The sequence below is a fragment of the Melozone crissalis genome, unplaced genomic scaffold (genome assembly GCF_028551555.1).
Source record: "Melozone crissalis strain CALT ecotype California unplaced genomic scaffold, PUWL_Pcris_2 ptg000018l_1, whole genome shotgun sequence".
Classification (NCBI taxonomy): Eukaryota; Metazoa; Chordata; class Aves; order Passeriformes; family Passerellidae; genus Melozone; species Melozone crissalis.
In genome coordinates, this window is record NW_026535796.1 from 23367204 (window position 1) to 23381646 (window position 14443).

Sequence of the window (14443 nt, forward strand, 5' to 3'; positions counted from 1 at the left end):
AGTAAATTCATCCAGAGTTTAGCTAAGAGCATTTGAGGAAAATTAGCATTAGAGTTCAGGGGCTGAAGCAGGTCATGCTCCAGAGAGAAACAAGAGTAGCCTGTTATGATGATGAGGTAGGATGAGAAGACTTGCTCAGAGAGAGGCAGCTCTGCCTCCCCACAGCCAGCCAGGAGCTGAGCTCCACCCTGCATCCAGGGAAGAGCTGAGCTCCACCCTGCATACAGTTCAGGGACTTTTCAGGGATTTTTCACAAAAGATCACTCTTCAGAGAGCTCCTCCTGCATAGGCAGAGCAGGGTGTAAAGGAGAGGAGACATCTTAGGATGGTTTTCTCTGAATTTACTGCTACCCAGTGACTCCTTCCTCTGGTCCATCCCTAGGCTGGACACTCACCCTCCTTGGTGAAGCTCCTGATCTTTCCCAAGCAGGGGCAGTGGTTTGCTTCCAGGTCAGAAAGAGGTTGGTAGGAGTGGGTGAAAACAGTTGAAGGGAGAGGACTCACAGCTCATCCCTGATTTCAATTCAGGAAAAAGAGGGGCAAGGGAAAATATTTGTTTCAATTGACAGAAAAAGCTGAAGTTCTTGCCCCATAATGGATGATAGGCACCTCTGACAGTCTGACCATGACATCTCACCATGCTCTTCATCCAGATCCAGATCTCACCCTTATAAAACCTCTGAGACACATTCACACATACTCTAATGCCAAAATGACAGTGTGTGCCATCATCCTTCGCCACACAGCTGTCGAAAAGAGAAAGAAAAATGTTACCTTCATGACTCATCTACATTGGCCAAATTTCTACACTGCCTGGAGTACTCTCCTTGTCTGAAAAAGCTTTCTTATACTGGTCAGAGGGCATAAGTGTGTGTGTGGGCTTCTGAAAATCCATATTGCTGTCATATATTGTCCTCCACATCCCTGGCCTCAGACACCACTGGGAAACCACAAGGTGCACCAAAAGTTCAAAAGCTTGTCTTGATCATGCCCTACCTAGGCTAGACACTGTTCAAGTAGTCTTCAGCCCTCTACTGTTACAGGTATCATAAAAAGGCCATTCAGATAAATTACTCCCCTAGGAGTGCCTCAATTTATCCTGATGCCCATGGTAGATGCCAGTTAGTTCTGCATTTAACAGAAGATAAGGTGTCTGGGGTGTCATGTATGCTGACCAGGACACAAATGTATTCTGGGCCCTTGTTTCTGGCCAGTATGTAAACAAGTAAGGTGGTGGAGGGCAGCAACTCAGACCCAAGTTAAGGCAAATAGTACAGAGTTAACTGGGAACCAGGATTTCAGTTGCTTTAAATTGTGCAATTAAACATTGTCTTAGGTGCTTTTGAGGTCACTGTAATCTTAACATACTTCCATGAGCATGTTTTTTAAAGGAAAATGAGAGTATAGAGAAGACTTCCCAATAAGCTGTAATTAACAGTTAGTTGCACTTGTGCTCTTCAAGTATGAAGAAAAAAAATCTGCTAAAAGGCTAACAGTGGCAACATGAATCTGCTTTGACAGTGTTTAAGAGCCAGGAAGGCCTTCAGAGTGTTTGGCTGGGATTCAGGATGGGAGATAGTGCCATTAATCCCCTCTAAGCCAGGTAACTGCCCTGTCTGTCTCCACCAGACAAGGTGGGCCTTAGTGAGGAGTGGAGTTATGGCAGAATCAGGCAGGAGTGATCAACAGCCCAGAAAAATGCTCAAAGTTCATATAACCTTTTAAAGGTGTAGAAACAGAATACATATTTAAGTAGTAATAATTACATATGAATACAACTTTTGAACTTGAAGATCCACATAGAATCAACCTGATTAATTTTATGAGCCTGATACAAATTTTTGCTCTCCCTCCTACCTACTTTTCTTATTTCCTTTTCTTACCCCACGTCATTTGCTTCACTCCCTTGCTGCATCTTTTCTAGGACAGAGATTTATTTCCCACCTTCATGGTAAAGCACGTAGCACATTTTCTGGTGCTCAGAATTAATTAACAATAAAAATCTTTTTATTACGATCTGAGGACAATTTGCTCTCCTTTACTGGCATCTCATCACAGCCCTGACTGTGACTTGAACTGCAATTTAATCCTCATAGAAATTCAAAGATTTTACAGCTCAGTGTAGCTCCCAGGTTAGTGCCTGTAACAGTCCTCTTGGCTGCAAAGGAGAAGCAGTTTGAAATGCTCATCTGGCAAAATTATGAAACTCCTGTCTTCCACTACAGACGAATTTCATGTGAAAACACAACAATCTGGGAAATAACCTGTGAAAAACATCCAACCCAGTTTCTCACACATCCCATAAAAGGAGCTTGCATCCTGCATAGCAGACTGGGTTTGAATAGAGTGCAATGAGAAATGTTTAGCTTTCCTAAAAATCACAGCAATATGTTTATTTTTGAAGCTCTGTCACTGAAAATAGATTGGATAATTAATGGGAAAGTTTCCAAAACATTCCAGCCCTGGCACTAAGCATGAGAAACTCCAGGCTGAAGGATGGCCGGAAATAGGAGCCATGGATCAGTCACCTCCAGAGGCACTGCAGCGCTGTTTCAGTGAGCCCAATGCCATATCTGCCTACTGGGATACGGTCCATCTCCAGGTGGAACCTGGAATCTGTAAAAAAGCCAGGAAAGGGGTTGGATTTCAGAGGACATCAGATATCCCTGAAATGTCAGGAGCACAGTCCAGGCAGATCAATGTAATATTAAATATTTATAAGTTTCTACCATTTCCATTTGTGTTCTGTTGGAACATCTTTACTTCCAGGAAGGTGGGTGAAGCAGACATCAAGGATGGCAAAATTATTTATTGAAATGACAGCTGTGGTGGAATTGCAACCATTAAGAACTGCTGACCTGCATCAGGCCAGCAAGCAGCTATGTCAATCTGGAAGGCTTCATGGGGCAGCACACAGACAACTCTCTCAGTCTGACACCACTTCTGGTTGAAGAATAAGGTACACAGTCTGAGCCTTGCAGCATTCCTCTCTATAAACAGCAATCCAGGTATTGCTAAACTTACACAAGCATGCTGCTAAATTCTTTTGAAGCTCTTGCAGAAATGGAGCTGCTGTCCTTTTCCTGACTTCACAAAATACTTCTTTAAATATTCACACTTTAGGACAAATATTTTTATCCCCCCCCAAAAGGTAAATGCTTTAGATGTGCTGAACAAAATGGCCTCTACCACTTTGGCATAGAAGGGGGGGATGGGAATTATGAAGTAAAAAATTTTACTCTTTAAAAAATTACCCCTAATTTTTCCTTGTAATTATCTTCAGCACCCGAATGTATGGTTTGGCAATGAAGAGCTGTCACTGTGGAGCACAGCAGCCAAAAAAAGGAGTGAGAAATGGCAGAAAATGCTTTAGCCACTGTGAATGGAAGTGGTACTCTGATCTGAACACTTGCATGTCTGCAGAGATGCTCAGCACATCACTGCAGCATTTTCAGATGCAGAGATCCATGCATATACATGCATATACAGGCATGCACATGTGTTCCACACCCTTAGATTTGTTTCAAGTCTAACTCAAGTTTGCAGCAGATACCACTTTCTCTGGTGCTGGCTGAAGACGAGGAAAATATCTCCCCCAGGAGCTAAGAACCATTGCAAGCCTAACCATTGCTGTTTGAAGGTCACAGCTAGGTCCAAGAAATGTGCCATATCTAGCAAACAAATAACTCATTCCTTTACAAATGTGTCCACTGCAGCATACCTTTCCCCACAGACAGAGGATGAAAAAGGCTCTGTGCAACAATTATAACCATATTGCTTAATGGCATACTGAAGTACACTTAATGGTTATTTTACTGCAGTAAAATCTATGCACACAAAAATAACCACATCAATAGGTCAAAGTTTTAAAGCCCCACGTACAACACACACAGTCTCAGCCTGCCAACAGTTATGCTGCCATGCATACATGTCATGCTGGTCTTTCCTGCTTCACTGCCTGGCTTTGTTTCTGCTCCAAGCGGCCAGCTCAGCCAGGCAAGGCTTTGTCTGAACTCCAGCACAGAGCAAGCTCAGACTCCACCATCACAGCACTCCATGGGCCCTTATACACCCTGTTCCTGCCTCAGCTGGACAGCATCAGCCCCTGTACCTGTGTCTCTAGAGATGGGAGGCAGCTGTTCTCTACTTGGCAGCCCCAGGGGCAGCTGAGTGCACCAGGTTCTCTTTATCATGTACAGGGAGGAGCTCAACAGGACAGATGTGATTCACAGGGATGTTTGGCCCCCAACAAACTCTGAAGGATGAGTTTGCTTTGATACCTTTCCAGCCCTCAGGAACTTCTGCAACCTCCCTAAGCAGGAAGAAACACATGCTCCATGTCTTTCCATCTCCCTCTGCCTGCCTTATCCTTCCTCATATTCTTTGTAAAAAAAAAAAAAGCTTAGAATAATCCAAGTGAAAGAGTGATCAACAGTGAAGGAAGATACGTGTTTTCTGCTTGCTAGCAGAAAACCAGCCTTAGATAGAAAACTTATATATCACAGGTTGAAGGCCCTCTGTGATGCAAGGAAGTGGGAAATCGAAGGTCTGGACCAGTAAAGCTGAGAATGTCAAATGGGAATCACAATGAAAAATATCAGTTGGATCTGGAAATTAAAGTCCAGCCTCACAGAGTCTCAGAGGAGGGATGCAAAAAGAAACTGCTCACCAGAGGAGTGATTTGGAGAAAACTAGGAATTCCTCAGTGAGGTGTCCTGTAGTTTGCAAGGAAAATCTAGGAGGCTGTTCCTCTCCCAGGTGCACTCAGTACTGCACTGGCTGCTTCAGAACAAGTCTGCTGTGAAGAGGAAGGGGTCCAGTTACAAAAGCGAATGAAGGTTAGTTGTATGGTAAGGAAGAAGAGGGAGAGCAGAAAGTGGATTGCTCTTACTGCAGATAAAACAGAATAAAGTGTCTTACAAAAACTTGGTGAATGTGGGGTCATATGGGAGAAGAAAAATAATGACAGACCATCTGTTATCTGGGGTGCAACTAGCACCATATTCATCTAAATCTGAAGTTGTTTTAAATCATCTGCAACAGAAATTATTTGTGATGACATCAGACTATTAGGTCATTGTCCATTCATCATGAGCTGGGGCTCACCCAAATTTCCTTCCATAGTTAGACCACCAGACACTACAGTATAAATAACAAAACCTGTATTTCATTTTTGGCTCATATGCAGTTCTTTCACTAATAAAACATTGAAATCAGTGACCTGGCACTGTCCTGTTCAGTCCTGTTCCATGGACTGAACTGAGCAGACTGTGCATATTCATTTTTTTGCCCCCAGACTGAGCAGAAGTCAATAAATCAGCTATAGCCAGTGCATTAAGATTTAGAAGAGTTTGATGGTACTTTTACTTTTACACCCCTGCCCTACCACCACCCTACCTGCTGAAGTATGAGCTCAGCTACTGAGGCGGCACCCCTTTCCAAGAACTTGAGGTTTTAGAAATGACAAGAACAGACTTCCCCATGGGAGCTGCCTGAAGGAGCAGTGATACATTTCCTGCATTCATTGTGTGTGTTTTGGGGCTCCTTGATATGAAATTAACAGGGAACAGGAGCAACAGCTGAAATTGTGAGGTCTGCAATGACTGAAGTCAAGAGGTCCATTCCCTGCTGCTGCCCCTTACTCCCCTGCTCCTGCTGGCTCCCGGTGATGTGACCACCTTCCACTTCAGTTTGGTGACACTCCAGTGCCCAATTCCCTAGCAGGCTCCTTTGTACCAGGCTGCTGTGTCTCAGCAGGAATCCAGGCTGCCAGCAGTGCATAAATGCTCATAGCCCAGAGCCTGATGTGGAGACACACAGATGTAATGCCTTTTATTCTCTTTTGTCAGAAAACTGTAATTTATTTACTACTACTATTCACTGTTAAAAGAGAGAGGGGCTTGTCGATACAAAAGTAATGCTGCTTTAGTACACTGATAGCATTACAACAGTGCAGTTTTCTCAGGATGGACCCAGCTGCTGGATTCAAGGTATTTATAGCACAACATTGCCAGGGGAATTAGCTATAAACACATAACAGGCCTTTGCACCCCCCTTGACAGCATCAGGTCACATTTCAGTTAGATAAACAAAAAGACCATCCAGAAGTCCACCTCCAATCAAAATAATAATGCTATGCAAGCAGGGTCTGAATTTCTGCCTATCATGACAGAGACAGATGCATCCAGAGGGTCCTCTCCAGATGGTCTGTACTAGCTCAGAAAATAGGTCCCTCGATGCATCTCAGTGGGCATTAACAGGCCATAGCCAGTGAAGACCACTGACATTGAAGTACTTCACTGCTGAAGACACAGCCATGATGTTCCTCAAGCCTGAACAAATGGTACCTGTTCATCTGTCTCCTTGCCACTAATGTCCATCTCCCCAGCTGGCTCATCATCCCGCTGCCTTGCAAGTGTCTGTTCACACAGTGCAGCTGTTGATAGGCAGGCTGTTTCAGCAGGGGCAATAAGGACCGCAAAAGCAGATCTAATGCCTTTTTTGTCTCCTTCATGTCATATCTGCAGAGCAGTGAGGTTAGCATGCATAGAATGAGTTTCTACTCCTCTGCCACACATTGAAATTGGGAAGTCTGGCTATGAGTTTCTGACAATGTTCCCCAACATCTTTTTATGTCACTATCACCACAATTCACTGACAAATACAGGAAGGAGGGTGCAGAAGCCCCTTTCTTCCTTATCAAATCAACACACCTAGAGCACTGAATCTTTGGGGTTAAAACATGCAAAATAGCTTGTTACCACCCAATCTGCCTGAACACCATCATTTCATCGACAGACTGTACATTTACCATTAGTCTCCGCATTCCCCCATCCTTGAAAGAAACAAAGTGTCAGCTAGAGCATGGAATACTTCAAAGTTCACTCTGCCTGAAGACTTTGAAGTTCTGCCTTGTAAAACTCTCTGTTAACTAACCCACAGTTCCTCTGTGCATGAGCCTTTCTGAAGCAAACTGAAGCAGTATTGTATCATCAGGGACTTTCTCCTCCCTCATCAAACCCTAAATACAGTTTGGGAATTCATGTTGGCAGAAAAAGTGCAGTCATTTTAGCTGACATTTTTCAGACAGGCAACTCATTGACAGTCTACTCACTGCTGGGTGTTTAGAGAGGGGAAGGTGAAATTAAATCCTGCTGGCCGTACAGCTCAGCCCCAGCAAAGCAGCACTGCCCCATGTCTTGGTGATAGGAGGTTTGTTAAAAAAATTCTGCCTAGGTGTCCTCAAACTACCACAGGAACTATCAATCAGTTTTCACCCTGAAAACATAAAGTGTGAAAAACAAATCAGGGGAGAACCAAGCTCACACTACTGACTAGTAAGGTCAGTGAAACTGTCTGGAACTAACTAGACTTTGGCTTCAGTCCAGCACAGTAATTCCTACATGTCTATCCTTGCCCTCAGGGATCATATGGGGTACTTCTCTTGTAGTGTGCCTAGCACACAGCACCCCATGGCTTTTGGAATTTCCTTCAAGTTGATTGTATTTTTCAGGCTTTCCCCTTCATCTTTGTTCAGGATTCAAGTGAGAAAATCATGCTGGTTTTACTGACATGTATTTCCCATCTTGATTCCAGTTCAATTTGTTTCTTTGTACAGCAGTTCCATTTAACTTCATGGGTTGGGGGTGGTGGTGAAATCTCCCCAGCAAACTCTCAGATATTTTATTGAAAAATAAGGCTGGTGAGGTTACTGACTCCATTGTCTTCCCTAAGTGAAGTTCTGAGATTTAAAAAAAATGAGCACATACTTGGAAGAGAAAGTTTATTTAGGTCTGGAGTTCTGTTTCTGTAATTTTTCTCAAGGAAGCAGGGATTTTTTGAAAGCTACTAAGTTGCATTAAAAAAATCCTCATTTGACTTGTGTCCTTTTTTTGAAGTGTTTGACTGGAAGTGCCAAGTGTGGTGTTAACACATAGCGTGAGGAGCGAAGGGGAGGGAACACGTGCCAAGGTCACCTCCTCAGCAGTAGCCATGGCAAGCTTCACAGCAGTGATATAAAAACTCCCTCTGATACAAGATACCACTCATAGCTACTTTTTAAGAGCTATAAAAATACAGAGCAGGCACATATTAATTAAAGTAGTTCAGAAAGAAGCTCTGCGTGTCTGTCTTGGCAGCGGGTGACTGAAGGGCACATAGCACATAGGGGAGCAGGATGTCCATGCACAGAGTTAGCAAAAATATTTTAGTTTTTATCACCTCCAGGTTTGTCAGTGGGCAGCACAGATGGTTTGCAGCTGGGGAGCCAGTCAGCGTGCTGCTAAGAAAGCAATGTGACCTGTGTTGTGAAGCACTGCATACTGTAAGGAAGCTTTTCTTCATGACTAGCACAAATCTCCTTTGTTGACATTTAAGTCCATTACCTCTTGTCCTAGCTAGACTAGAAAGCACACCACAAAAATCCCCCTCCTCTTCAGCATGTTTCTTATTTACCTCTTTGTCCCTCCATTGTTTCCCTTAAACAAGACAAACTCAGTTCTTCTAGACTTTGCTCATAAGCCACACTTCCACACTGATGTTCCCTGCAGAGCACAGGACTCACTTTCAGAGTGGCAAGTTTTCAGCAAAAGAGGCAGTGATGAGGACAAGAACCCATTCAGGCTTCCCTCTGCTCTTTCCCTTCGAGGTTAGGGCAGGGCAGGTCAAAAGACAACCAAGGTTACTAGCTGAGTGCCAACCCACCAGCTATGGCCATTTCTCTTCCTTGTCCCTACTACAGCCCACCATGAGAATAAGCTTTTGCTGTGAACTCACTGACTGGACACAGCTGGCAGTGAAACACACCTAGCAAAAGGCTGGTGGCTAGCAGGAAGTTTTTCTGGTTCTAATTCTAATTCTGGTGATTATTCCAGTTCAGTGAAATACAGATAACCCACCTTTTTTTAGTTCTTACGTTTATCCACCTGTATCTACCTCACCTGCAGGCTTTTTTGTCCTAAACTGGAGCAGGCCTTACACACTCCAATATTTCACTATACACTGGAAATCTTGAAATGTGGAGCCAATGTGGCCAGAGCTCAGTGACATTAAGAGTCCCAATGCTCATTTGCAAGGCAGGGAAAAAAGGGGTATTTGGGTATTCTTGAGGATCTAACATTCGCCATCACTTATGGTGCACAAAAGATGCACTTGAAGGCAGTTTTCTCCCCCATAAACACTTTGTCAAGAAACAGGCAGTCTAGTCTGATGTTTCCCAGAGCTCTGTAAGGATTTCTTAAGTTACAATTTTACTGCTTGGACCAACTCTACTTCTAGTGTGGAGAAAATATCTGTAAAATGGAGCTGGTCTTCAAAACACCACAGTGCTTTGAGACATGCAGCTGAACAACATCTAGTCTTGCTGCTCATATATCACAGGAGTACCAGAGGGGGACAGAATATAGCATAAAGCTTTGAAAACATATGGAAAACATTATCTAAATAGCAAAAATATGACCTAAAACTATATACACATGCTTACAGCTCAGATTTGAACTCTCAATAGCCCTTGCTAGATAAGTAGGGATAATGATTTTTTTATTCATAGTGCACTGAAAGGGAGTCCCACTCATATTTTCACACGCCCCAGCAGTCAGACAGTCTCTCTGCTTTTATTTACGGCCACAAGTCCTGGACAGAGTCGTGGCACAGAGGAAAAAGGAAAAGCAACTGGCAGATCTCAGCTAATGCAAAGTACTGTCTGACATTTTTCAAAGAACAATCAACTGCAAAGGACTTGCTGTTAATCACTGTGAAACAGATACATTTCAGATCCCCACAGAGCATGATACAATATGAAGCAGCTTCTTAGAGCAGCAGGGTTTTTTGTGAAGGGAGTTTGGACAGGCAGTTTTTCTCTTAAGCCTGCATTTCTGACAGCTGCCTGGTACCCTTTTCACAGGCTTGTCACATTTGTACGGAGATATATAAATGCCTTCTCCTTTTTTCCTTCTTTTTTGCAAAATCTTTCACTTTTTTAAGAAAAGAAAGACAGAAGCCATATTTCCTATCATCCATAGATGAAGCGGAATTTTTCCTGTACAAGGAAATGGCTTCTTGTTATCTGAAGATGACATCTCCATTTTACAGTAAAAGCCTCCATCCTCTTTTTTTTCTGTTCTACTTACTCCCTCCGTCTCAAAGCTGAACTTATCCAATAGCTTGCAAAGGAAAGTAATAAGAGAAAGATGGTTTTGCTTTGTTTCCTGGCGACCAACACCACTGAGACCCCAGGTAGCATCACAGTGGCTAATTCAAGACAGAAACAAGTTCCACTACAGTTAAGTGGCAAGGGAGGATGCAGTGCTAACCTTGGCACAGAAAATCCTTGCCAGAGCTGTCTGCTCTTCTTGGTAGAATTCACAGTGATAGAGGAATATGTTTTGATTAAGAGAAATTATGCTCCATGCATGTTTATTTGGCTTTTGGGGTTTTTTTTCCCCTCTACGAAGCTTAACCATGTTGGCTCACTTGCCTTATCCTCTTTACCTGTAAAAGCATTTAACAAAACCCCCTTCATGCAGGGCTAATACAAGAGGGCTCACTGTGGCTCCTTTAATAAGTCCCAGGGAAAGCTGGATATATCTTCTTTGCATTTAGCTCAAACTGCCTCTGCCTTTCTCCAGAACAACGTAGCCCTCAGGGTGAGGAAAAGTCCTTATACCAACAGTATGGTACTGAGTAGAAGAGAGAGAAAGTTCTTTGTAATGGCCCCTACTCCCAAAGAACATCAAAGGGGATGGCTGCCTGTGGGAATGAAGAAGGGCTTACAGGTCTGGACAACTGTGGGGGCCCAAAAGAAGGAGATGAAGGAGCGACGATGAGAATTGACTTTCTGGTTCAGACTAGAGGTGCCTCTAAATCCATACAGAACACTGCAGACAGGCAGGTGAGTCCTTGTTACAGAGTCCTAGTTCCTCCAAGACATTCAGGCATGGGGCCAAGGCAGTGAGGTGTTTCTCAAGGCAACCACATTGCCTTCATGGAAAAACTCCCACCAAAACCATGTTACAGACAGTGCAGAGTTCAGATACTCCCTAAGGAGCCAGAGCAATAGAAATGCAACAGGAAGAGAGCTTCCCATGCCTGCCATTACTGAATACCAAACAGAGAATGCAAGCCCACAGGGATATGTTGTCTTCTGTCCTGTCAGTCACAGATGTGACAGCTGGGACCTTTAGCGACTGTCAAAAGAGGAAAACCAAGGCACTCCAAATGCCAAGACTGTCAGCAGCATAATTAACATGTCATGTATGGTCTGCTCAAAAGTGCAACACCTACTGCACCTCCAACAGATAATGTTGCCCAGCTGGTAAATCCTGCACCTTGCAATAATGTCTAAGTTACTGAAGAAATTAAGAAAAAACACCAACTGTAGTGTTTAGAAAGACAGAAATCAGTTTGTAGCCCACAGAGGAAGGGTTTCAAGGGCATTGCTTCTCTCATTCCTGAGGCATGTCTTTGGAAATTCATACCCAGTCATATTCTTACAGAACATCTGTTTCACATGGGCAGAACATGTGAAACAAAAAGGATGGAAGCAAGTTCTGCAGGGAATTTATAAGCCAAGACACGTTTGGGATCTCAGCAGATGTGGTGTGCTCCCTGCTAACCTGCAAGAACCAGGCAGATGGCACCAAGCACCTGATAAAAGGGAAAATTTCTCTCCCCCATCTCTGGCAGCATACTTTGGACAAACTTAAAAATGTGAAGTGACAAGCAACAGAAAGAAAAACCCCATGTTGTGAAAGCCAGCCCATACAGAGAGCATTGCCAATTCTCCCCCTGCACAGATAAAATGGGTGTGTGTGGTTAAGTGCCGGACTGTCTCAGTTAAGGTAAAATACTTGGTGCAACCTAGATGAATGCTCAGCCTGAGAAAAATCTAAGGTTTCATTTGAACAAATGTAGACCTGTAGCCATGACTGACCAAAATGACCAGGCCAAGGACAGCACCTGAACCCATTATTCAAGCCTACCTGAGCAAGCTCACTATCCCAGTGCTTAGAAGTACAGAATTGGGGCCAGCATGGGCTCTGCACTGCTGATCTCTGACACACCAATCAGGAGAGGCACTGGAAAGGGAAACTTGGAGGGTGAGGTCGAGGTGTTACTGTAAGGGACAGTGGACCTGTAAGGCCTGGGTAAGATACAAAGAAAGAAGAGAAAAAGCAAGCATGCAAGAAAGGAACAAGAGAACTTCAAAAGTGGTAAGTCTGGTAAAAGAGTAAATTTTTATAGAATGTAACAATTAGCAATGGAGACATACAAAGAAGTTTTATCTATAGACTAGTAGAAAATTTAAAATCATAATAAAATAAAGCCAATCTATTTCTGCATAATAAATATATTGCTTCCCCTCTTCTTTCAGATTGAATTAAAATTATGCAAGTTAAGGATATCTTACAAACAACAAAGAATCTTAGTTTAGAAAATATTTGTGAAGGAAGTTCTCCTTGCTAGTTTCTGTTTCTGAACAAATGATTTGGAAAAAACCCTCTTCAATGATACCACTGGCTCCTCAAAAATTTAGGATCTGCAGTCCAGTTCTTGTCTCCACATTACTTTCTTGTCTCACAAACAGAAAAGACCTGACCCTGTGGTCAGCCAATAGGTTCCATTAAAGAGTTTGATCAGGAGTTCCTGTCAGAACAAAGGGAGAAAAAACAAAGCAGAACAAAGAGGTGAAATGGACACCTTGCACTCCTGATGACAGAAAAGGAGTTTCTGAGTCACACAGAGCTCTCAACACCCCGATCAGATGGAGACAGGATATAGCACTATCTGAACACATGCTCAAAATGCTTTGGAGAGAAAAAGTTATATCCAAACTGCTGCTGTAGGCAGGAAGGTCATGCTGGGATTATAATCAGCTGTGTGAATGAGCACAGAGACATACCACATTTGGCTAGATCATTTTTTTTGTTAAGACTTGCCAATGGTACAGGGGAAAAAATTGCCCTTATAATGAAAATTATCTCATTTGCAGCTCTGTGACAAATAGTATTTATCATGAATCTTTGATTCCTCATGCTGCTATTGCAGCTCCTCTGAGATGGCATTAATGTCCCATTTCTCTCCATGGCTCCTACTTATCTCAAACAGTCTCTGCTACAAACAGGGTTTTTACCCCTGGCCTGTGAAATTTCTTGAATTATCTGATAAGGGCCAGTTTCAGCCACAATCACAACAGGTCCAGGATTCTGCCCAAATGTTATGAAAAAATTGGGTCAATTGCACTATACACAGCAGTGTGAAGATAAGGGTTTTACTGAAACTTCTTTGCAGAGGCATATAAAAGTTGAGCATAGCTTCATCATTCAGTAGAAGCACACTCATCTCATGCAATCAAAATCATCAAAAGAGATTGTACAGAAAGAAGTGTGTATTTTTAAAAAGTTATCTTTAACTAAGGTCTAGCACCAGACAAAAAACATGAATATTTAAGGAAGTTAGACAGCAGCACATCTTAAAAAACAATAATTAGCACACACTAGCTTATATTTTCAAAGCATTTTACAAAAACATGAATTAATTAAGCCTCACAACACCCTTGTGAGATAGTTAAGTATTATTAGTCCCATTTTAGAGACAGACAAACAGGCATGAAGAGAGTATAACCTGCTTACCACCACACCTGTCAAATCCAGGTACACAACATCAGATTTTCCGTTTTTTGCCATGTGTGGTAAGATCTCTTAAAAGCTTCTGGTCTTTAATTTAAATGGTTTCCTCTCATCCCTTTTAAGACACCTGTACTTATTTCAGTCTGATATGAAAAGGTACTCACCAAGTGCTATTCAAAGAATCACTGATGGTTTGGGTTGGAAGGGACTCTAAAGAACATCAGTTCCAACATCCCTGCCATGGAGTGGGACACCTTCCACTAGACCAGGTTGCTCATAACTCCATCCAACCTGGCTTTGAACACTTCCAGGGATGAGGCATTCACAGTTTCTCTGGCAAGCTGTTCCAGTGCCTCACCACCCTCACAGTAAGGAATTTCTTCCCAATATCTAATTTAAACCTAGCCTCTTCCAGTTTAAAGACCTTAACCCTTGTTCTATCACTACACACTCTTGTAAAAAGTCATAAGAGAGGTGCTCCAGCCATCTGATAATCTTTGTAGTCCTCCTCTGGACTTGCTCCATTATGCTGGGGGCCACAGAGCTGGACACAATACTCCAGGTGGTCTCACAAGAGCACAATAGAGGGGAAGAATCACCTCCCTTGACCTGCTGGTCATGCCTCTTTTGACGTAGCCCATGATGCAGTTGGCTTTCTGGAAAAGTAATCAATGCATTCCAGGAACCTCCTGAATGGCTTATGCCCTGCTGTGCTACCTCTTCAACAGATATGAGGTGGCTGAAGTCCCCCATGAAGACTAGGCCTTGTGAACACAAGGTTGAGGGCTTCATCTACTGTCTTCCTGGCTGGGTTACAT